Below are 22463 nucleotides of genomic sequence, written 5' to 3'. Positions count from 1 at the left end.
TACAAGGATACTTTGAAATCTAGGATATTTGCTAAGTTTTGAAAATTGAATAAATAAATAATCCATTGGAAAAAAAATGAATAACGAGTGAATGAGCAAAGCAGCAGGCAAATATACAAACAGGACAAACACTTACATTCACTGTCATTGGCATCCAGAGCGCATTCAAAAGACTCCAAGTTTTCTAAAAAGAATGGCTTTCTCTAGGCGCTTTCCAAGATTTGTTTTGCAAAGCTGCCAAGGAGAATACTAGACAATGAATCGGAAGTAGCAAGTCTCACGGTGATATCCAAAGTGTTTTTCATCCAAACCTCAGAGCAGGAAGGTTCCAGGAAGATGCCTAAGTCAAATTAAGATGTTAAGTCAAATTTACCTCGTTCTAATAACTACCCAATAATTTATTGAACAGTCTATATTACTGAAATACCTATGGCATTAAGATAGAACCAACTGTTGTGATTTATGGAGTAGGCTAACATTGCAGCTGTTAAGGAAATGAAAAAATGTATGGGATCCGTCATTTTTAAATCACCTTAAAATAAGATATCCAGCTCTGTTACCACATTCCAATTAGTCTTACAAGAAAAGCCAAGCACAGTTACATTTCAAAAATGTTACTGCATATGTAAAGATACAGAAGGAACTTATCTTTCTCTCTTACATTAGACTTATCTTTCTCTACCAAAAACTTGCCCCAGAGAAAAACATATTCAGGTAAAGAAAAGTCATATCCATCCCCTCCATTCATTAATTTCATTTAACCGACATTTATCAATCATCTCCACTGGTACTATAGAGATATTAGGACATCCTGCTTCATGATCTAGTTGGAGTAGATAGCAGATGCCAAAAAAGTGGACATGACAAGACTATGCTATTTCTAAATGCTGTCTAGAAATAAGGAGAAGCACAAGGTGTCAAGAGCACTGCTGAGAGGCTCCTGACCAATTTAGAGCAGTCGGAGAAGGCTTCTCCTGGATTACAGTGCTGTGTCTTCAGGTATCAACTTCCCAGAAGGCTAAGTTAAACAAAAGAAACTTACAAACCCCAAAGGGTGAAGACATCACTTCTACTGAAAACTTTTCCATCTGAGATATAGTTATCTGGGCCAAAAGACAGGAACATAATGAAAATGAATACTTCTGGAATATAAGATCCAGGAGTATTGAAACCATTTTGATCTTGCCTGCCCTGTAGAGCTATCACTTTCCATATTGTCCAGCATAAAATAGGTATTCAATAAAGATTTGTTGAAAGCTGGACAAATGCTGAACAGAAACCCCAATATGCATAGTAAAAAAACAAATCAGTAGATGTAGATTTCAGTCATCTGTAGTTTAGTGACAGATGGTTTATCCACATGTTTTCTGAAAAGTCTTCAATGGTTATTTTATACTCCACCAAATTTCAGTGCGTCTGCCTGTTTTTAAGTTGCTTACCTCAATCCAATTCCTTTCTGTGCCTCCAAATGTGTTTCCTCCTGATCTTCAACATGACCTGCCTTTGCCATTCATGTTGGTTTGTTTATGGTCCCACCAACACTATGTGCATTCCTATTTGCAACAATTCACTGTTTTGATTTCCCTCACCTCGCTGCTTCCTTCTCTCCTCTTCTCCTCCTTCCTTCCCCCAGATATATGGAAATTCTCCCCATTCTTCAAGAACCATCTTGAGCTCAAAATGCTTTCTCTGACTAATCCATTCTCTCTCTCAAATTTGTATAAACTCTACAGTCTATGCCACATTAATGAACCTTCATTACATAACCCTCTTACATCATTCATTTTTAAGGATGTTAGTCTTATTTTCTTAACTAAACCCTAAACTCCTAAAGGTTATGGTTCTTGCCTTATTCTTCATCTATTTCAAATACCCACTTGGCTGGCAAAGAGATTCTGAATGAGGCAGTGGTGGAAGATAAGAGTGGAAGAAAAACTGGGTCTAAATCATGGAAAACCTTGAATGCTGGATCAAAAGATTGTCATTAGCCTTAAGGCAGAAATAAGATTGTGTTCCTCCATCCATGTCAGTCGAAGAAAGGCAAGCCTTTCCAAAAAACATCCTTCTCCATAGTTACTTCACCATTATGGTCAAGTACCAGTCACCAGTTATAAAGACAAAATATGGAGAAGGAAAAATTTAGTAAATACCTTCTCTGAGTTTTCAGCATCTTGATTTCCATGTTTCATAGAGTTTTCTGAAAGTGACTGTGTGTGTTAGGTAAGTAGTTAACCAAATATTCTGCACTTAATTTCTCTGGTCTCCATTATTTCAAAAGATTGGGTCTGCTGGTCTCCATGAGATTTCAGAGATCTGTGTTCCACCCAAGGTGCGGAGAGAGTTGACAGGGCTGGTGATTCTGCTCTTGACAGAAATGGGCAGAGCAAGTGTCTAGGTCATTTGGGAGAAGTGATAAAATAATTAAAAATAAAATTAAATAATGGGCTAATAGAATTGTTTGTTTAATGAACTGTTCTCAAAGGAGGTGAAAATTTCAGTAAGAACTTAATTAAAAAGGAAATTTTAAAACTTCAAAAGTAAATGCTTTTGGTAAAAACCCTCTTCTGTGTGGAGCAATGCCATAAACCAAAACTGCATCTTTGAATCCAGATAATTTAAATGAGCAAAACCTAAAAAAACATGTATTTACCAATTATCTGGTTTTTGCATTCAATCATTCAGGCTGAAAGAGCAATGTTTCCTTTTTCCTCTAAAATGTGGGATTTTTTTTCCTAGACTAGCTTAATAACTATGTCAGTAAGCCATCAAACCTCATTATTTATATTATAGATTCTGTAATTACAAATTTACCTACTCACAAAAATGTATTTGTAATTCTAAAATTTTTGCATTTTTGTGTTTTTTATTGATGATTTTACTGTTCTAAATGGCCCCCAAATGTCTGGTATTCCTAAGTGCAAGAAGGCTGTGATGCACTTTATGAAGAAAATATGTGCATTAGATAAGCTATGTTCAGGCATGAGTTATAGTGGTGTGTTGGCCATGAGTTCAATGTTAATGAATCAACAGTATGTATTAAATAAGGTGTCTTTAAACAGAAACACACACAAAGCAAAGTTATGCACTGATTGGCAGAAAAAAATGTGATCAGCATCTTGCAGGAACTTAACCCTGTCTTTTCTGTAGGAGCAGTGGTTCAGTATTCACTAATTCAGCGTTCATGATAACTTTATAGAACACAGCTTCTGTGAATAGCAAAAAGTTGCCTGCATATGAATTAAAAAGTTCCACAATTCATTTCCCATGATCAGGACTAAGCATTTGGCAAACATTCCACACTAATGTAATGTAGTGCCAGCGCCTTCAGTTTTGATGTCAAACAGATTTGGAGTTGAATCTCAGATCATCTAGTCACTAACTGAGAGACTTTATACAAATCTCTTTACCTTTCTAAGGCTACATTTCAAGGTTATTAAGATAATTAAATAGAACGATGTGTATAATGCCTAGCATGTAGTAAGTCCTTGCTAGTGTTGCCACTGATTGTTCTACTTTATCTTTCAAGTAGTACAATCTCCACCTCAATGGCTCATGACATTATAAGGATGAGAATGACTTTTGGTTGACAGTATTCTTCCCTTGCAGTGGGCTCACAGAGTCGTTCTTACATAGAATTGTATGTTGAGAGCCAGACAGGAAGCTGGAAAACCAATTTTCAAGTTTCCTGCTTATGGTTTCAAGCTACTCCCAGGCAATTTTGGCCTCAAAGGGAAATCTCTAAAATTTAATCATGCTTTTATCACTGGGAAAATTCACCTCCAGTTAGCATTTGCCCTTTAGCTCGTTATTCTAAAAGAATGATGACTCCTCCCCAGCCTTGAGTTCTATTTGCAAAGCACCTCTTATCTCGTCTTACCTCCATCATGAGTAGTCACCAGGAAAGGAAAGGAAAACCCATCCCACCTCACTTGCTTTTCAGAAAGTTACCATTCTATCATTTTTTAAAACCTTACATTCTCCTCTCTTACCTTGTACAATGAACTACCATTTCTTGTTGGAGGTGGGGAGAGGAGATTAAGTAGACCCTCAGAACAAGGAGAAATATCACATATAGTCCCAGAATCTTTACTGATTGAACATTGCTGGGGATATTAATCATGAGGGCTTATTTTCCAAAGAACATCAGAGCACATCTGGAAATTAAATAAAAATAATAGGAGGGTTCAAATCAACAGACATTTTCCAGAGAACTCCTCAGGACAATTAATAAGATGCTGCCCACAGAGGCACAGAGAAATGTTGAATCTCTTGTGCCTAAGCAAGCCCTAAAAAATAAATATCAAAATCCACCTCAAGTAGTTTGATTTTTATGAACTGTCCTCTCTTGAGGAGCTCCACATACAGAACTGGAATCTGCCTTCTTTGTGTTTGTTTCATTTGATTTGTTTTTGCCCACATTGAATGGATAGGTGGCTATTTCTAAGGGATCTCTTTGACAGTACAAACTTATGACAGCCTAAGTTAGGCTGAGCCCCAAGGAAGGAGACTATTTGTTTGGGGAGGCAAGGAAGTGAAGACCACATCCCTTGTGAGAAATACTCTAATTAGGTGAATCTCGTCAAAGATCCAAAGTCAAAATTGAGTCTGGACTAGGCTTTCCCATGACAAGAGGGAGGAATTTAGTTGGAGATCTGCTTTGTTAGCAAGATGGTTGTTAGACAGCACAAAGGCAGAGAAAGGAAGTGACTTCAACCTCTTCCTTATCTGTAAAAAGCAATGATTACTCCCTGTGGTTGGGTACAGCCTGCCTTTCAAGGACCGTGGAGTTGGGCCAAATCAAGGCAAGAGTAGGAAAAGAGCCAAGTCTGGACTCTGTAGCCCCTTTGCTCCTCTCCTCCTCCTTTGCTGTGTGTCCTCATCCTGCTGCCCTCCAGATACCCAAGAGCCTCTGACAGCTTACCAAATGCTCTGGGTCCCCCAGCCCTCTTTGAGCAACTTAACCTGGGTCTTATGAGTTGAATTGATTCTCGCAAAATTCCCATGTTGAAGTCTTAACCCCCAGTACCTCAGCATGTCACCTTATTTTGGATATAGGGTTTTTGTAGAGGTCATCAAGTTAAAATGAAATCATTAGGATTGGCCCTAATCCAATATGACTTGTGTCCTTATAAAAATTAGAAGCAGAAACATATACAGGGTTCAGAACACCAATGTAAACACGAAGACAGCTATCAACAAGTCAAGAAGAGAACCTTGGAACAGATATTTCCTTCACTACACTCAGAAGGAACCAACTCTGCTAATACCTTGACTCAGACTTCTAACCTCTAGAACCGTGAAACACTAAATTTCTATTGTGTAAGCCACTCAGTTGGTGGTCCTTTGTTATGGCAACCCTGACCAACTATTATAGTACTGAGCTACATGGCTCTTTTTGCTGTGCATTTTGTTTCCAAAGTGTGAAGTTCCAACCTAAGGGAGCCTTGGAATTCTTGCCAGCTCGCTAAGATTTATATAGTCATGTAATCCTTAATTTAGAGCCATGTAAATATGCCATGAGAATAACACATATAGATTGCTTAATGATTGTCCTTTGCATTGCTTTCTAGATTTAACTCTCTCTCTCTCCTCCTCCTCTCTCTCTCTCTCTCTTTCTCTCTCTCTCTCTTTCTCCTCACTCTATTCTAGCTGTACTGAGTACAGATCTGCTCATTTTCTGGAAGGAAACCTGTCCTCTTACCACAGAACCTTTGCATATGCTGTTCTCTCTTCCTTAAAATACCCCCACATATGCCAAGTTCTGGCCAAATGCCACTTATACCTAGTCACAAAGATGTGCTAAGTTGCCACATCTTTGGAGAAGTTGTTGCTGAACTCTGCCAAGATTTAGCTAGACGCCCTTCCTATGTGACCACACAGCACCATGTCTCACTTTTTTTATATCAACCAAGAATCTTTGTTGATCACCTCTTTGCTTGGTTACTTCACCTGTTATACCAGGGGAGGGGCTATTCTATCTTTAATCTCATGTTTGCAGCACCTGGCTCAGTGGGTATCATGAAATTCATTTTCACACATTACAATAATGCATTGAAACTTTTTGTTCTTATGAATTTTCTTTTCTTTTTTTTTGTTTTTTTATGGAGTCTCGCTCTGTTGCCCAGGCTGGAGTGCAGTGGCACAATCTCGGCTCACTGCAACCTCCACTTCCCAGGTTCAAGTGATTCTCATGCCTCAGCCTCAAGAGTAACTGGGATTACAGACACCACCACGTCTGTCTAATTTTTGTTTATTTAGTGGAGACGAGGTTTCACCATGTTGGCCTGGCTGGTCTTGAACTCCTGGCGTTAAGTGATCCACCCACCTTGGCCTTCCAAAGTGCTGGGATTACAGCTGTGAGCCACCATGCCCAGCAAATTTTCTTAATCAATGGATATGAAATGACTATATTGGGAAATCTCAGATTTTTTACTTTGAAAAGTGGTCCCCATCCTCAAAGGTTTGGAAACTATTGCTGTAACACAGAAGTCCCATAGATACAGTCTAAGGGCCTAATCCAGCCTGCAGAAGTGTTGGTTTAGCCAGCCCAAGACTGCAGGTGTCTCTGGAGATGATCACCTCTCCCTGGGTGGTGTGGGCTCTGCAGGCACCGCAGGCATCCCATCCCCACTTTCTTGCACTCACCCGTTTGCTCATCAGTGCTACCTGTCTGGACCCTGAGCACTGGTTCTTTAAAAACCTTTCCCTCTTTGCCCCCGATTTTTCATCAGAATTTACTTTCCTGATGGTCTCCTTCCCCAAATGTGTTAATCTGATTCTAAACAAAGGTTAAATTGGCTGTCTTTTTTAGAGAAAACTCATGTTTTATCCAGATCTGTGAGGGGGATTATTAGAGGTACATGTGGGCAGGTAATTTGTTTTTCTATAACCCTACAAAACAAAACTCTCAAAGGAAGGTTAACTGGTTACTCTTAGAGTTTCACCTTGTCTTGTAGAAAGTATACAAGGCCTGAAAACAAATACCTAACTTTGACCAATCTTTGCTTTCCTTCCCTGGGACCTGCTGGAGACACTAACAAGCAGAGGAACACTCAAATCCCGGGGAAGCTGAAGGGAGGGAAGTGCGGGGGATGGGGGAGAAGTAGGGAGTGGGGGGAAAGGGGGGAAGTGGGGGGTGGGCGGGAAGTGGGTTGTAGGGGGGCACTGCAGCAAGGGCCATATAATTCCTGGTCAGAATTGTCCATCTCTAGGCAACAGGGCATCAAATCATTGACAGTGACCTATGAAATACTGCTTTATTAATGTTCTTTCTTATCTGTAAACAGCTTCAGAAAGGGAAAAAGGTAGTTTCCTATTGGAACATATTCCGATCACTCTGAGTTCATGCTACGTTAGGGTTTAAATAAATCGAATTGCTTGGTGGATTTATTTTGGAGACTCTCAAGAAAAAAGCAATGTACTATGTAGCTCAGGCTGACAACCAGGACGTGATGATACAGTGCCCTTCCAAGTGGAAGTCCCCACAAGAAGAATCTGTCTGCTTATGGATGAATTCTCTCTTTTGTTCTCCTTACCCCACCCCCGTCCCACTCCCCACTCCCCTTCCAGATAAGCTTCCCAGAGGGACACCTTTAGTGTTCTCTGAAAGCTCCAGTTCAAATGCCAAGTACAGCTTCCCTCTCTCTCTTTTTAAAAATATCCTCTCACTTTTTTAAAATCCCTTTTATGATCCTGTTTTCGAGGCTGACACAGCCTGTTTTCTGTCCATAGTTACCCTTTCTTTCCTCCCCTTTTGCCAGTTTTTAGTCCAATATGCCGATTGTCCTACACTTCCATGACTTCAGACCTTAAACATTTCAACCAACAGTGGAGAATTCTGTAGGGCACTTTCTGAAAAACTCAGTCTATAATCTCCTCCCTTCCCCCATCCAGCTCACTGGGGCAGCGATTTCCTCAAAGAATTCCAACAAATTAGTTAGGCACGACTCCCCTTCCTGAAATGATGTTAGCTGTCTTTAATCAAGCTTGCTTTTCCAACTGTTCCCCATTTGATACCTTAAAGTAGTTACAGAGTTTTTCCCTCTAACTAAAGCTACACTGACCAGCTTATCCTGTTACTCCCAGCATACCCACAAATATTGATAATATTTTGAAGAGAGGCTGTGGGTAATGAAGAGGGAAAGACTTCTTTAAGTCTTTTAACTTATCCTATTCTCTTCATAGACAGAGATTTTTTAAGCCCAAAGGTAAATGTTTAAAATCAGAATCCCAGAGAAAGGCATCTTAAAATGAGCCCTGGTGCTTTAAAAAATGTTAGTACTTCTTCTATACATTTGAACAAATGTTTAAAGTAAGACCATCTTAATTGTTTTTAATGCCAATGGCATGAAGTTCCTACACTAATCATGCCTGGTATTTACTTGGTGTTTGCAGTGCCAAATCTCAACTTCTGAAGTCTAGAGGCTGAGTTATAAATACCCACCATTAGATAGCCATAAAATATTTGCCTGAAGGCTTTGATAGTTTAAAGCTTTCCAATATACATATATACAGATATGTATATTCTTATAGATAAGTATATTTTAAGATACATATGTATCTTCACAACGCCTCATGTGTGGTCATGATATCCATCACATAAACTTCTGCATTTTCCAAACCCTGGGATACAATTTCAAACCATATATAAACTGACTTTATACTGCACACATGCACTGCACTGGGCCCTACCACGCAGATGGCATCATTGTTTCTGTCTGTTTCATGGTCCAAATCCAGGAGAGGGTCTCAAGAAAAAGACCTCTTAGGACCAGGCTTCCAACTTGAAACTCTCCATGGGAATTTCCAGAATAACTCTGATACTTCAAGGGGGAAAAAAGTGAAGAAGGACTGAAAACCAGAACCAAAACCAAACAAAAGGAGCAGCATTAAAATGTTATGTGATGAAGTGGGATGCTGTAAAGTTTTTATTATGACTTGTTTGGAAAGAGCTTGCCTAACAAATGCAGTCATCCTTTATTCAAATGCACAGCAATAAAAATTTTTATAGTCCACTATCACATGCCATAATGTGTACGAAATGGCTAAGCCCAATCAGATCTTGGAAAAGAATGTTTTCTTTGCTCCTCTAGGAAAGTTTGCCTTGTAAAATAAAAAAAGTGAAGGAAGAAAGAAACTTCTACAGAGTTATGGGGATGGGGAATTGTCTGGAAATTATATCAATTGAGGAATGAGTACAGAGATAGGATCCATCTCTTTACCTGGAAAAGAGAAAACTAATGAGGGAAATGAGAACTGTCTTCACATATTTTAAGGGAAATTACATAGAAGAGTTATTAATTATAGAGTTATGATGTGAACTTATAAAGGACAGAACTAGGGCCAACGGGTAAACATTGGGGTGAAGGAACAGAGGTAGACTTGACTCTATAATAAAGAACCTTCTGACATGATAGCTTCTCAACAAAGGAACGATCTGCATTGAAAATTACTGAGTTCTCCATGCCTAGGTCAATTACCATCCAATTGTTACACATGCACGGGATTCTTGCAACAGGTGGACTCTGAATGAGCTGGCCTCTATGATACCACCCATGTCTAGATGTCTATGAGTCTAAGATCTGCTTAAAATTCCAAGTTAGTAATTGGAGACATTTCAGATCTCCTGTGAATCAGTGTGCATCTGAATAGGATTTTCATTAAAAACAAATTAAAATTTAGAAATCCGTTCTCATTGTCTAGTGTTCCTTAAGAAGAAAGGCATTTATTTTTTAAAGTAGGAAATATCAGAAGCAAAAGCTTTTGAAAGTCTCGAGTTTGGAGCACAGGGTTTTTCTGTTGCTTATTCATATAACCCGTGTTGTCAAATGTTTTCAGGTTGGGAGTCACAGTATGTCGAAAGGTTGTGGGGAAATTGCAAAAGGTTTGAAGAAATAAGAGCTCTCAGAATCTGAACAGAAATTTGATGCATTAGTAGATGCTTTTCCTTCCACAGGATCACCTCCGATTCCCATTTTTCCAGATCACAGATCTGCCAAAGGCCCCTTTTTCTTTGACACCAGCCTTTCTTCATGTTCACTTTCTATGCCTCCTAGGTCTGTTCTTGTCTCCCTTACCGTATTCTCCTTCTGAAGTAAAACAAAGGAAAGCTATTCCTACAGCTCTCCCCTTACTGGGAGAGACCAAACAGGCTCTCTGAAGGGATAAAGGGCAAGAAAGTCAGAGAATTACTGAACTAGTCTCATTATCTCACTCTTTATTTATTGTCAAACTTGCCAAAACATTGCCCAGGAACAGATTTCCTGCCCCATTATTTAAGTTGATTCTCTCTTTCTTCTACTCTCTTGCCAGACTTACTTCATGATATGAGAGATGGAAGAGGCAGTGTAATAAGACCAGGATGAATTTCATCCTTATTAAGTACCTCTCATTCCTCAGAGTCCCCAAAGGCCTGGCAATCTATATTTCATGCCCTTCTCCTTCACTGCAGAAAGCTGGCCTCAACGCCGTGAAGGGGATGCCCAATGAAAGAAAAGGTAAGATCTGTTCAAGTCTGACAATCACTTCCATTACGCATGCGTATTTCCATGACACTTGTATATTGGTCAGTGTTACTCGGTTTATAGAGGAGGGAAAGGAGTGTATCAGTAAATGGTATTTCCACACACCTCCCTCTCTTTACTTACCTTCTTTTTGGGTTTCCTTTTCGGGTTCTGAATTTTCCCTCTCACATAGAATTCTTCTTGTTTAGTTCCATCAGAATCCTTTTCAGATGAAAGGGATTGTCTATGAAGACAGCATCCATTTTACAATGCACAAAGCAAGAGGCACACAGTGAAGTTTTCCTTTAAGTTTTTCATTAAATAGAAACACACTATAGAATAAAAATGTTAAATATGAACAGCACATGACCCTACCTTAAAGGAAAATATATCTTATTTACCAAGTGGAGGAAAGAGGGACATAGTAACTACACCAGTCTAACCACTATCCATGAAAACATTAAAATAACTGATACATAAAGTATGCGCTTTATAGGTATCACCTGTTTTACATTTATTTTATTTTATTTATTTATTTATTTATTGAGACAGAGTCTCACTCTGTTGCCCAGTCTAGAGTGCAGTGGCATGATCTCAGTTCACTGCAAACTCTGGCTCCCTGGTTCAAGCAATTCTCATGCCTCAGCCTCCTGAGTAGCTGGGATACGGGAGTGTGCCATCATGCCCAGCTACTTTTTTGTATTTTTAGTAGAGACAGGGTTTCACCATGTTGGCCAGGCTGATCTCGAACTCCTGACCTCAGGTGATCTGCCCACCTCTGTCTCCCAAAGTGTTGGGATCACGGGTGTGAGCCACTGTACCCGGCCTGTTTTTTCATTTAATATCTCATTTATTTCTCACGGCCATAGTACTTTTATCATGATAGAGAAAAACAAAACTTAGAGAGATGAAACAATATTTGTCCAAGTTCATGCCAATTCTTTAAGTGATTTGAGTGCACATGATTTTGACTCAAGAATCTATTCTCGGAACCACCATTTCTCGTTCTTTCTCCCATATTTTTTCAAGGGCGAATATGAGAAAGGCCATTTCGACTTTGAGCAGATTCTTCTACCTGTGTCTATCGCAGATTTGGGTAAATGCAACTGTTCTCTCGTTCTGGCCCTTGGGTGAACCCCCAGGCATTTGGAGCTCTTCATTACAGGGTGACTCCTGGCCTTCGACATCTTCATCCAAGCTTTACTCCATTTTCACTGCTCTTCTCAGGCCAGACATCTCTGAAGGGTCTGTGATTGAACTTGGGAGTGGTGGGGGTGGGGACAGCACAGTGCAAGCATACGCTTCTCACTGAAAGGGCAGCTGTCCACTGAGTTCACACAGTAACTTGAGTAGGTGTGTTACTTAATACGCCACAAGAAAATGCCCACCCTGAGATTCAAAAATTGTGGATTTAATAGGCCTCCTGCTGCTGCTCGGCTGCCTTCCAAAGGCCTGCTGAATTGCTTCCTCTGCAAGCAGGACCTTCTGTCAGAGACTCTGGGGGGACTGTGGTTGTGGATCTGTGGTGAGAGGTGACAGGTGGTCACTCTGCAATTGTGGGATGTTAAATGGATACTAAAATCTTTTTTCCAAAGGGTGACTAGAGACTAGGTAAAGAAAGAATGACTGTTTTTTACTGTGCTCCCAAGTTTCTGTGCCTCTGGAGAAGGTGTGCTGGCTCCTGCCCAGCTTTCCACACTCGGAGACCTAAATCCTCCCAAGACTCATTCTGGGAAGATCTTGGCATGAGGACACACTGGCTATGCTGGGCTTTCCCAGAGGTTTGCTTAGCTGGGGCCGTCACCCAACTAAGCCTCCCCACCAGCGTCAAGGAGGTGGCTCCTAAAAGAGCACAACTACCACTTTTGCAGAGGATCTTGACTTTTTTCCCCCTCAAGAATAGCAAGGAGCTACTACAAATGACCTCAGACATGGTAATTTAAGAGGCAATAGGCCTTTTTATTTTTGACCCAAGGCAGAACAAACTTCATTTACTGACTAGGAGTTTTTTACAGCTTACCAAATAAATTCGTCCCCATTATGGAACAGTGGAAGGTGGGAAGTTCCTCAGTCCACAGGAAGGGCTTGGTACATGAACTCTAAGAATCCAAACGTGCTCTCAAATGGGATGAATTGAATCCAATTCATCTCCTAGAGACAGGGGATGGGCCATTTTTGGAAGCACTGTTTGTTGTAGAGAAGTGAGAAATGTTTTGAGAGTCCAACTAAGATATGTGTCATATGTTTTATATCAATGGCTATGTTTTGTTTTGTTTTGTTCTTTTTAAATCAGGTTTCTGTTGTTGAAACTTTTCTAGAAGTATCTGCTCCTTAGGCCTGAGCTGTATTTCTTTCTTACTTCTCTGGTCTGTCAGGGTATTCCTGGGAGACTGTGCAACTTTTCCTAAAACCAGGAATTCATTGTGTGGATTCTCTTTTTCAAATACTTTTTTAAAGACTGAAGCCAGGCTCAGCCCCTTATCTTTGGAATTAGCATCTATTAGCACTACTCTGTCACGGTACACAAATGTCACTCTCTTTGGTTGTCCAATAGACATCAGAACTTCTTACCCATATTTGAAGACTTCCATGCTTTAGGATCCTTGGTGGAAGCTCATGTTATCAACTAGTACAGAAGCTAAAAATGCTGCATACATACTTGTTGTTTCCCAAATTTCTCTAGAGCTAGGCACGAGCATGTGACCCAGGTCCCCCAGTAATATGTATCCATTGCAGACTTGGAATCTAGAAGTCATGTTGCAAGAAGCTCGCATTGCAAGGAAGACTCTGGTAGTGGCGGCAGCTGCCCATAGAATCTAGGGATCATAAGCAGCTGTGATGTCCTCATCAGAACAGTTCTGTGATTTGATTCTGAGCATTGTTCCTGGCTATAGAGTTCAGAATCTTCTCTAAGGCACCTGGCAATTCCACAAGCTACTCAAAAGCCTTTTAAGAGCTGGATGTAGTGGCTCATGCCTGTAATCCTAGCACTTTGGGAGGCTGAGGCAGGAGGATTGCTCGAGCCCAAGGGTTCAAGACCAGCCTAAGCAGCATAGTGAGATCCAACTCTACAGTAAATTTAAAAATTAGTGAGGTGTGGGGGTGTGTGCTTGTAGTTCCAGCTACTTGGGAGGCTGAGGAAGGGGGATCACTTGAGCCCAGGAGTTTGAGGCTGCAGTGAGCTATGATTGCACTACTGCATTCCAGCCTGGGTGATGAAATGAGACTGTGTCTCAAAAAAAAAGTGGAGGCCTTTTAATAATTTTTTTCTTTAGAATGACTGCTGTTTACAACTAAAAATCTTCACTTAAAAAAGTAGAAATAAGTTTTAAATAGGTAGAAGTTCCAATTTTTTAAATAACAAAATCATCTTCAATTATAAAACTGTACACTAATATGGCTCAGTCTTCGAACTTTATAAAGAGTGCATTATGATTATAAATACACATATATTTACATATTCATGCAGAAATATGTATAGAAACATAAACATGTACACACGTGTATGTGTGTGTGCATGTCCAAGTCACACAATTCAATATGTCACATTAGAATTGGAAGCCAGTGGCCTCCAATGCCAAACTTTAAATTCTCTTCTGTGGTTATTAGGCCACCCGCCTTCTCCATAGTCAATTGCTTTCTGTTCACTCCCTCTTTATTGAAAGAATGTACTTTATTTTTACCAAGCTGAACAGCGTTCTCCTCCTTTCCCAACCAATTTCAGCTGAGCTAATCACTGACACAAAGTGAACTAAGACCAGCACAGGCTATTCACCCATACCAGCCATGGGGTAGCATTCATTTTGAAGCAGAAACACTAAACATTAAGTGAAATGTGCAGTTGTTAAAAGGGAAGTGTGTACCGTATACCCTCAGGAACATGTGCTGTACTTGTTAAGGAAATCTGGAGGCTCTGAAAACCTTGTTCACAAAGCACACATGCTTTTCTGCAACAAGAAGTCTAATAATGCAGAGAAAACTGAAGGAAACTTCCCTGGAATCTCCACGTAACTAAGTGCTTTCCAAAGCTCTTAGCCAAAGCATGAGAATGTTTTCAAAGTTTGCCCCCTTATAGATTATAGCATTTAATCTTCACAGTGACTCTGGAGGGCGAACTAAGGCAGGCACTACTACCTCCACCTTAAAGATGGAGAAACAAAGGCCAAGGTCAACAGTAAGCTAATGGCTCAGCCAGGACTAAACCTATGCATTTCTGGGTCCTAATTCATTGCTTTTCCCCCTTCACCATGCCATTTCTCCATGTTTCAGGGTGGTTTTCTTGTTTCCTTCTTTTGGATGGAGCTGTGTGTGAGAGTGTGTGTGTGTGTGTGTGTGTGTGTGTATTTATATTTGTATAAATACATATTTATATTATACATTTTAATATTTTGCTAAAATATATAAATGTACAAAATATATAAAATACTATATGATGAAGGACTGTCAGTCAAAGGTAAAGATCAAGAAATTGCTTATGTGTTCATCTTCAGAAAAGAGTGAGTAACTAGTGGCCTTTAGATGAGCCAACTGCAAGCCTGGGCTCATCTTTGACATCTCCCGCTTCCCTCCATAATGACCGTCCTTGCTCCTCTTGCCCAAGGTATCCCCGTTCATTCTCCATTGTTCAGCTTAAACATATCTCCTCCTGGGAAGCCTCCTCTGATTCCCCTGTTTAGGGCAAGGTCCTTTCATTATATGTGCTCTTAATAGTGTATTCCTTTCTCACTTTTTCATTCATTGCATATGAGTTAGTATAACTATCTCTTTTTTGAAACAAGGTTTTACTCTGTTGCCCAGGCTGGAGTGCAGTGGCACCATCATGGTTCGCTGTTGCATCTACTTCCTGGGCTCAGGTGATTCTCCCATCTCAGCCTCCCAGGTACTGCAGACATGTACCACCACGTCCAGCTACTTTTTTAAAAAATTAATTTTTGTAGAGACAGGGTTTTGGCATGTTGCCCAGGCTGGTCTTGAATTCCTGGGCCTAAGTGATCTGCCTGCCTTAGCTTCCCAAATTGCTGGGATTACAGGCATGAGCCACTGCGCTTGGCGGACTACCTCTTTAGTATCTGTTTTTGCGTATCATTATATCCCAGAACCTAGCCCAGACACAGAGTGGGTTCTCAGTCAATCTTTGCTGATGGATGGCATGAGAGCATAGGAGGAGGCACTCATCCACAGTAGGTGGCTCTCCTCAGTCAGTGCAGTGCAGCAGGTAAGATGGGTTCTGTATTCAGAATACCTGAGTTTGAATCCTGGCTCTGAGACCTCCTGGCTGTGTGACTAAGCAAGTTGCCTAAACTCTCTGTATTCAGTGGCCTCATCCAATAAAATGGTGATAATATAATTACTTACCACACAGAGTTATTTGAGAACCAAATGAGCTTATATATGTAAAGTACTTAGGACATTGCCTGTCATGTAATAGATGTTTACTAAATATTAACAGTGATTACTTTTCATAACTAGGTGGAGAAAATGAGCGAGGTTAAAGGCAGGTTTATAGGTTCAGTGGTGGGAAAGATAGAGACTTCTTTCTTCTGGCCAAATTGGAACAAGATTGACAGAAAGTTTGAGTGTCAGAGAGAAGAGAGTGATTCAATTGAGGCTGCCGCACAGAAATCCTGAATATGTCAGTTCTGTCATGGAACTGCCTCTCGCCACTTTTCCAGGCCTTCAATTTAGGCTCTCAAAGCCAGCTTGCCCCCACACAGGGTGAGCAATCAGAGAAGTTTTGCTAATTCTCAGGAGTTGAAAGGTCAAAAGCCTAATGCATCTAGTACCTCAGAGCAATAACCTAGTCTGCAACATCAAGGCCTGAAAGTTTAATGTGAATTTGGAATGCACCAGATGCACAATTAGGAAATAGCTTTTGTATTCTGGAATCTGTCCCCTTTGCAGTAGTTCTTAGTTTCTTGAAGTTCTGAGATTTTATTGTATCCTTGGAGTGATCAACTCTGTTTCCTTAATGTGTGCGATGGCAGACATCGATCTGTTGGGACAGTTGACCTAACCTGTCACTGGGTGATGGATGTTTTCCTATTGCTCTGCTGAAGAGCATTAAGTTAAAGCCTTTACTTTAGCTCCACAGATAGTTGAGACAACAGATGGCTTTTTTTTTTTTTTTCAATTCTGAGGAATTGCTGCAATAGGAGGTTCAGAAGAGTGGCGTCCATTTGTTGATGGCTTAAAATAGACTAGGCCAATAAAGAACTATTAGTGTTATGTATTCCAGGGAGGATAGTAGCTAATGAGAGTGGAGTTGGAGGAAAGGAGGGAAAACTTGGTCCGGTTGCCTTGCTGACCTCACAGGATGCAGTAAATTTAGGGTGCAATGTAGACGAGGGGAGCTAGAGGAGTTTTGAAGCAGTCAAGTTCTATCTATAATGCTCACACATTTAATATCTTTCTGGAGACCAAAGTGTCTCTTAATCAAACAAATACAACTAGAAGACAGACAATGCAAATCCATCCTCGAAAACTACTGGTATACTTCAATGAATACTTTAAAAATACTGGAACCTGTATTTTTTTTAATGACAGTTTGGAGGTATACAGACTAGATTGAAATCATTTGTCCCATTTTATGAGATTTCTATACTCAGATGAGGCCTTCAAATTATCTTGAAGCAAGCAAACTAGGGTATCTTCGATAGATGTATAGTTTGCTTTTGATCATTTAGAGGACTCAAACATTCACCATGAGAAGAAGTATTCTGTTTCAGGTTGGGCATGGTGGCTCATGTCTGTAATCCCAGCACTTTGGTAGGCTGAGGCAGTCAGATCACCTGAGGTCAGGAGTTTGAGACCAGCCTGGCCAACATGCTGAGACCCTGTCTTTACTAAAAATACAAAATTTAACTGGGTGTGGTGGTGCTTGTAATCCCAGCTACTCAGGAGACTGAGGCAGGAGAATTGCTTGAACCCAGGAGGCAGAGGTTGCAATGAGCCGAGATTGTGCCACTGCACTCCAGCCTGGGCAACAGAGACACTCTGTCTCAAAAAAAAAAAAAAAAAAAAGAAGAATTCTGCTTTACGTAATACTAGAATATTAATGAACTCATGAGATTATTGGCCATATGCTGACTAACTGAAAGCAGTCATTGTTCAGAGCTATAACCTCATGGAAGGAATGAAAAGTCTAGTTAGAATTGCATTGTAGAAATCTTGCTGCCATCTTGACAGTTTAGGAACTTCTCAGATGGCAAGTTGCAGAATGGTCTCAAGCAAAATGTGCCCATTGATTGAATGGGATTTGGGATTTGTAATGTCTCATAAAAGACAGTGGAACTAGCTTATGACACATATTGGAAATTAAAGAGACAGCTTCTTACAAAATGCTCTCAACCACATGCACGTAGAGAGCCCTTACTAATCCCCAGGGTAGGAATTGCAGACTGTAATATCTCTAGCCTACCCAGCTGTACCAGCCATCCTCCAGTGGCAGAGAATTACTCTATAATCCGCTCACAGATTAAGGATGTAAAGTGTAAAGGCTTTTAGCAGATGCTTTGGATCTTGAAGGCATATGTTGTTTATACTTCTTTTAAGGAAATCTCCAAAACTACTGTAGAATTTCAAATTATCTGGCATTTGGGAATTTCAGTTATCTTTTTTCATGTGAAAGTAGAACCAAGAGGTGGGTCATAAAAATACAGCCCACTGCAAGATGGTCAGCAGTATACACAGTAGAACTTGAATTCACTTAACATGCATGCAAGGTGAGGCAAGATCATCTGTAGATGACAATAAGGGATGCCAACTCCATGCGTGGTGTCTTAGTAGGCAAAGTAACACTTCACGTCTTTTCTATCAAAGAACTTAGCCTTCAAGATAAAACACCACCATAACAGTGAATGCTGCTGGAAGGATGTGGTGAATGTGTTCTTTGGTTTTATGCCTAGAATGCGGTAGGCACCCTGGTCAACACCTGAGATACAAAAAACTTCATGGAGTGAATGTCCAAAAATTGATTCCCACTTAAACAGCCTGGATTTCGAGAACTACAATACATCCTCCCGCCTAGTCTCCAAAAAATTTAAGGTTCACAAGAGGAAACAATGGTCATTCTATTTAGATTTAGTCATTGTAGTCACTCACCAGAAATCTAGAAATACACCTTTTCTTCTCCTGAGGTAAATGGAAAGATTTGCATATCTATTTAAGCAAAAGGAATCAGTTACATTTTTGGTTGCAATGAGCAGAAAGAGATTCTGGTTAACCTAAGCAGAGGAAGGGATTTAATGGAAAGACATGGGGAAGCTGAATGAATTCAGGAAAGATTTAAACCAGTACTCAGAGGATATGAACCAGGAAGTCTTCAGAGGCCTACACAGCAGGAACAAATGGTGCATATGGTCAGAAGATCTTCAATAGAATATACGTTTTTCTTTTGAGACAGGGTCTCACTTTGCGGCCCAGGCTGGAGTGCAGTGGTGCAAACACAGCTCTGCAGCCTCGACCTCCCAGGCTCAAGCGATTCACCCACCTCAGTCTCCTAAGTAGCTGGGACTACAGGCGTGTGCCACCACACCAGGCTAATTTTTTTTTTTTTTTTTTTTTTGTAGAGGCAGGGTTTTGCCAAGTTGCCTAAGATAGTCTCCAACTCCTAGGCTCAAGCGATCCACCCACCCCGTCTCCCAAAGTGCTGGGATTTCAGGTGTGAGCCACTATACCCGGTTGAATAATTTTTTTTTTTTTTGGTCCAACTCTTTAATACTTGCTTGTAAAACTGAAAAGGAAGATGCTCCCTGAAGATAGCAGATCAAATAATAGAAGTTTTTGTTGGTGGTTATTTTTTTAATAATGGCCAATCAGCCCCACACTTGATGTAAACTGAAGGCTGGGAGAGAACTTTATTTTCAATGAACGTTCGCATAGACCAAACATGAAAACAAGTCCTCGACTTCAATTTCTGTTAAACCATAAAATAAAGGCCAGAATTTTAGGTTCACAAGAGGATTGTAGATTTTTTAAATTATAGATTTTAAAAATCTACAACCATATTTATTTGCAGCTGGGAACTCCTTTCTGGGATGTCTTCCTGCCTAGTTAATGCACTTCTTCCACACGGTAAAGGCCAATGGGAGAACCTATTAGCTCTGCTTGGCTCTTGGAAGTCCAGATTTACTGGAGCCTTTGAGAAAGCTTAATATATAATAACCCTATTCCTTGCTAAGTTTTGAAGCAATTGAGAAATAAGACAAAATAGCAAATGAAGGCAAAAGTTCCTCCCTGTTTCATGACGAAGGTGATTTAGGAGATTGCAGCTTGAATCTGTGGGGGTAAGCTCTTAATATTGAGCAGGGTGTCCTTTCCCCACTTTATTTATTTATTTACTTTTTTGCTTTGTCAAAGATCAGTTGACTTAAGTATTTGGCTTTATTTCTGGGTTCTCTATTCTGCTCCATTGGTCCATATTTCTGTTTTTTTTTTTTTTTTTTTTGAGACGGAGTCTAGCTCTGTCTGTCGCCCAGGCTGGAGTGCAGTGGCGCAATCTCGGCTCACTGCAACCTCTGCCTCCCGGGTTCCAGCCATTCTCCTGCCTCAGCTCCCCGAGTAGCTGGGACTACAGGCTCCCACCACTGCACCTGGCTAATTTTTTGTATTTTTAATAGAGACGGAGTTTCATCATGTTAGCCAGGATGGTATATGTCTGTTTTTATATTGGTGCCATGCTGTTTTGGTGATTCTGGCCTTATAGTATAGTTTGAAGTTGGGTAATGTAATGCTTCCAGATTTGTTCTTTCTGCTTAGTCTTGCTTTGGCTATGTGGGCTCCTTTTCAGTTTCATATGAATTTTAGGATTGTTTTATCTAGTTCTGTGAAGAATGATGGTGGTATTTTGATGGAAATTGCATTAAATTTGTAGATTGCTTTTGGCAGTATGGTCATTTTCACAATATTGATTCTACCCATCCATGAGCATGAGATGTGTTTCCATTTGTTTGTTTTGTCTATGATTTCTTTCAGCAGTGTTTGTAGTTTTCTTTGCAGAGGTCTTTCACCTCCTTGCTTAAGTTTACCTTAAAGTAATAAAAGCCATCTATGACAAACTCACAGCCAACATTAATACTGATGGAGAAAAGTTAAAAGTATTCCCCCTGAGAACTGGAACAAGACAAGGATGACCACTTTCACCACTTCAGTTCATCATACTACTGGAAGTCCTAGCCAGAGCAATAAGACAAGAGAAAGAAATAAAGGGCATTCAAATTGGTAAAGAGGAAGTCAAATTGTCACTGTTTGGTGATGACATGATCATATACCCAGAAAACCCTAAAGACTCATCCAAAAAGCTCCTAGAACTGGTAAATGAATTCAGCAAAGTATCAAGATGCAAAATTAATGTACGCAAATCAGTAACCCTGCTATACACTAACAGCGACCAAGCTGAGAATCAAATCAATGACTCAACCCCTTTTGTAACAACTGAAAAAAAAAAAACCTTTGGTTTTTCTATTTTTAATCTGTCTCAATCCAATTTGCAAGCAACCAACAAGCATTATCTGTCTATATAGGGCTCCTTAATACTTTTTAATAATTTATTTTATTGTTTTTTAAAAACAGCTTTATTGAGATATAAATATGAATGGTAAACTGGTAGAATTTGTACAATTTGACAAATGTGTAAGTCCATGAAACCATTGCCACAACCATGATAGTGAACATCAATTGAAGGATGAATGATCAATATTTCCCCCCTGCCTTTTTGTAATCCCTCCTTCCTATTCTTCCTACCCACTCCTCCCAGGCAATCACTAACCCACTTTCTATTACAATAGATGTATTTACTTAGTACCTTTTTTGGTTTAGCTTCTTTCACTCTGAATAATTATTTTGAGATTTATCTCAAAATCATTGTGGGTAAAAATAATTCATTCCTTTAAATTACTATCATTTCATACAATAGATATAGCACAATATGTTTGTACATTTGCTTATTTATGGACATTTGATTGTCTCAAATAAAGCAGCTATGAACATTCATATATGGGTCCTTGTATGCACGTATGCTTTCTTTTCTCTTGAGTAAATATCTAGGAGTACAATGTTTGGATAATATAGGAGGTTTATATTGAACTTTTAAAGACATTGCCAAACTATTTTCCAAATTGGTAATAACAATAATATATGAGGGTTCCAGTTCCTCCATATCTTCATTACTTGATGTGGTTAGTCTTTTTAAATTTTAGTTTTTCTAACTGGTCAACAGTGGCATCTCACTGTGGTTTTAATGTTCATTTTCTTAACAAAATGTGTCTACTCGCCATTCATATACAGGTTGAATATACCTTATCCAAAATGCTTGGGATCAGAAGTGTTTTGTATTTCAGATTTTTTTAAAAATTCTAGAATATTTGCATATACATAATAAGATACTTTGGGGATGGAACACAAGTCTAAACATGAAATTTATTTATGTTTCATATACACTTTATACACATAGCCCAAAGGTAATTTTATATAATATTTTAAATAATTTCATGCATGCATCACATGAGGTCAGGTGTGGAATAGTTGTACTCAAAAAGTTTCAAATTTAGGAGCATTTCAAATTTCAGACTTTCAGGTTAGGGATGCTTAACCTGGATCTTCTTTGGGGAAGAATCTGCTCAAATATGTCTCCCATTTTTTTAAAGTGAATTTTTAATTGGGTTGTTTGGTTTTTATGATTGAGTTTTGAGAGTTTAAAAAATACATTCTGGAATATAAATCCATTATGAGATAAATGCTTTACAAATATTTTCTCCCATTTGGTGGTTTCTGCCTTAATTAATGTCTTTCAAAGAGCATAGGTTTTAATGTTGATATTTTTAATGGCTCATCATTTCATGTTTTTCTTTTGTGAATCATGCATTTTATGTTGTATCTAAAATACCTTTATGTCTTATATCTTTATAGTATGAGGTTTACATTTAGGTCTATGATCCATTTTGAGTCAATTTCTTTATACAACTA

The 22463-nt window shown here is 39.5% G+C and overlaps 1 long non-coding RNA gene across 3 annotated transcripts in view; it reads left to right on the top strand.

Annotated features, from left to right (window-relative positions):
• The window catches only part of LOC135966261 (uncharacterized), a 169670-nt gene that overhangs the window by 39219 nt on the left and 107988 nt on the right, over positions 1-22463 (top strand). Inside the window, exon 3 of one of the 3 annotated variants that reach the window (XR_010579485.1) lies at positions 14993-15102. The exons of the other annotated variants lie outside the window; for them this stretch is intronic. This is a non-coding gene — a long non-coding RNA (uncharacterized lncRNA). The remainder of the gene's footprint in view (positions 1-14992; positions 15103-22463) is intronic. 3 annotated transcript variants of the gene reach the window in all.

This window comes from Macaca fascicularis, chromosome 11 (genome assembly GCF_037993035.2).
Source record: "Macaca fascicularis isolate 582-1 chromosome 11, T2T-MFA8v1.1".
In the NCBI taxonomy this organism is placed as follows: domain Eukaryota; kingdom Metazoa; phylum Chordata; class Mammalia; order Primates; family Cercopithecidae; genus Macaca; species Macaca fascicularis.
This window is presented reverse-complemented; position numbering and strand designations above follow the sequence as displayed.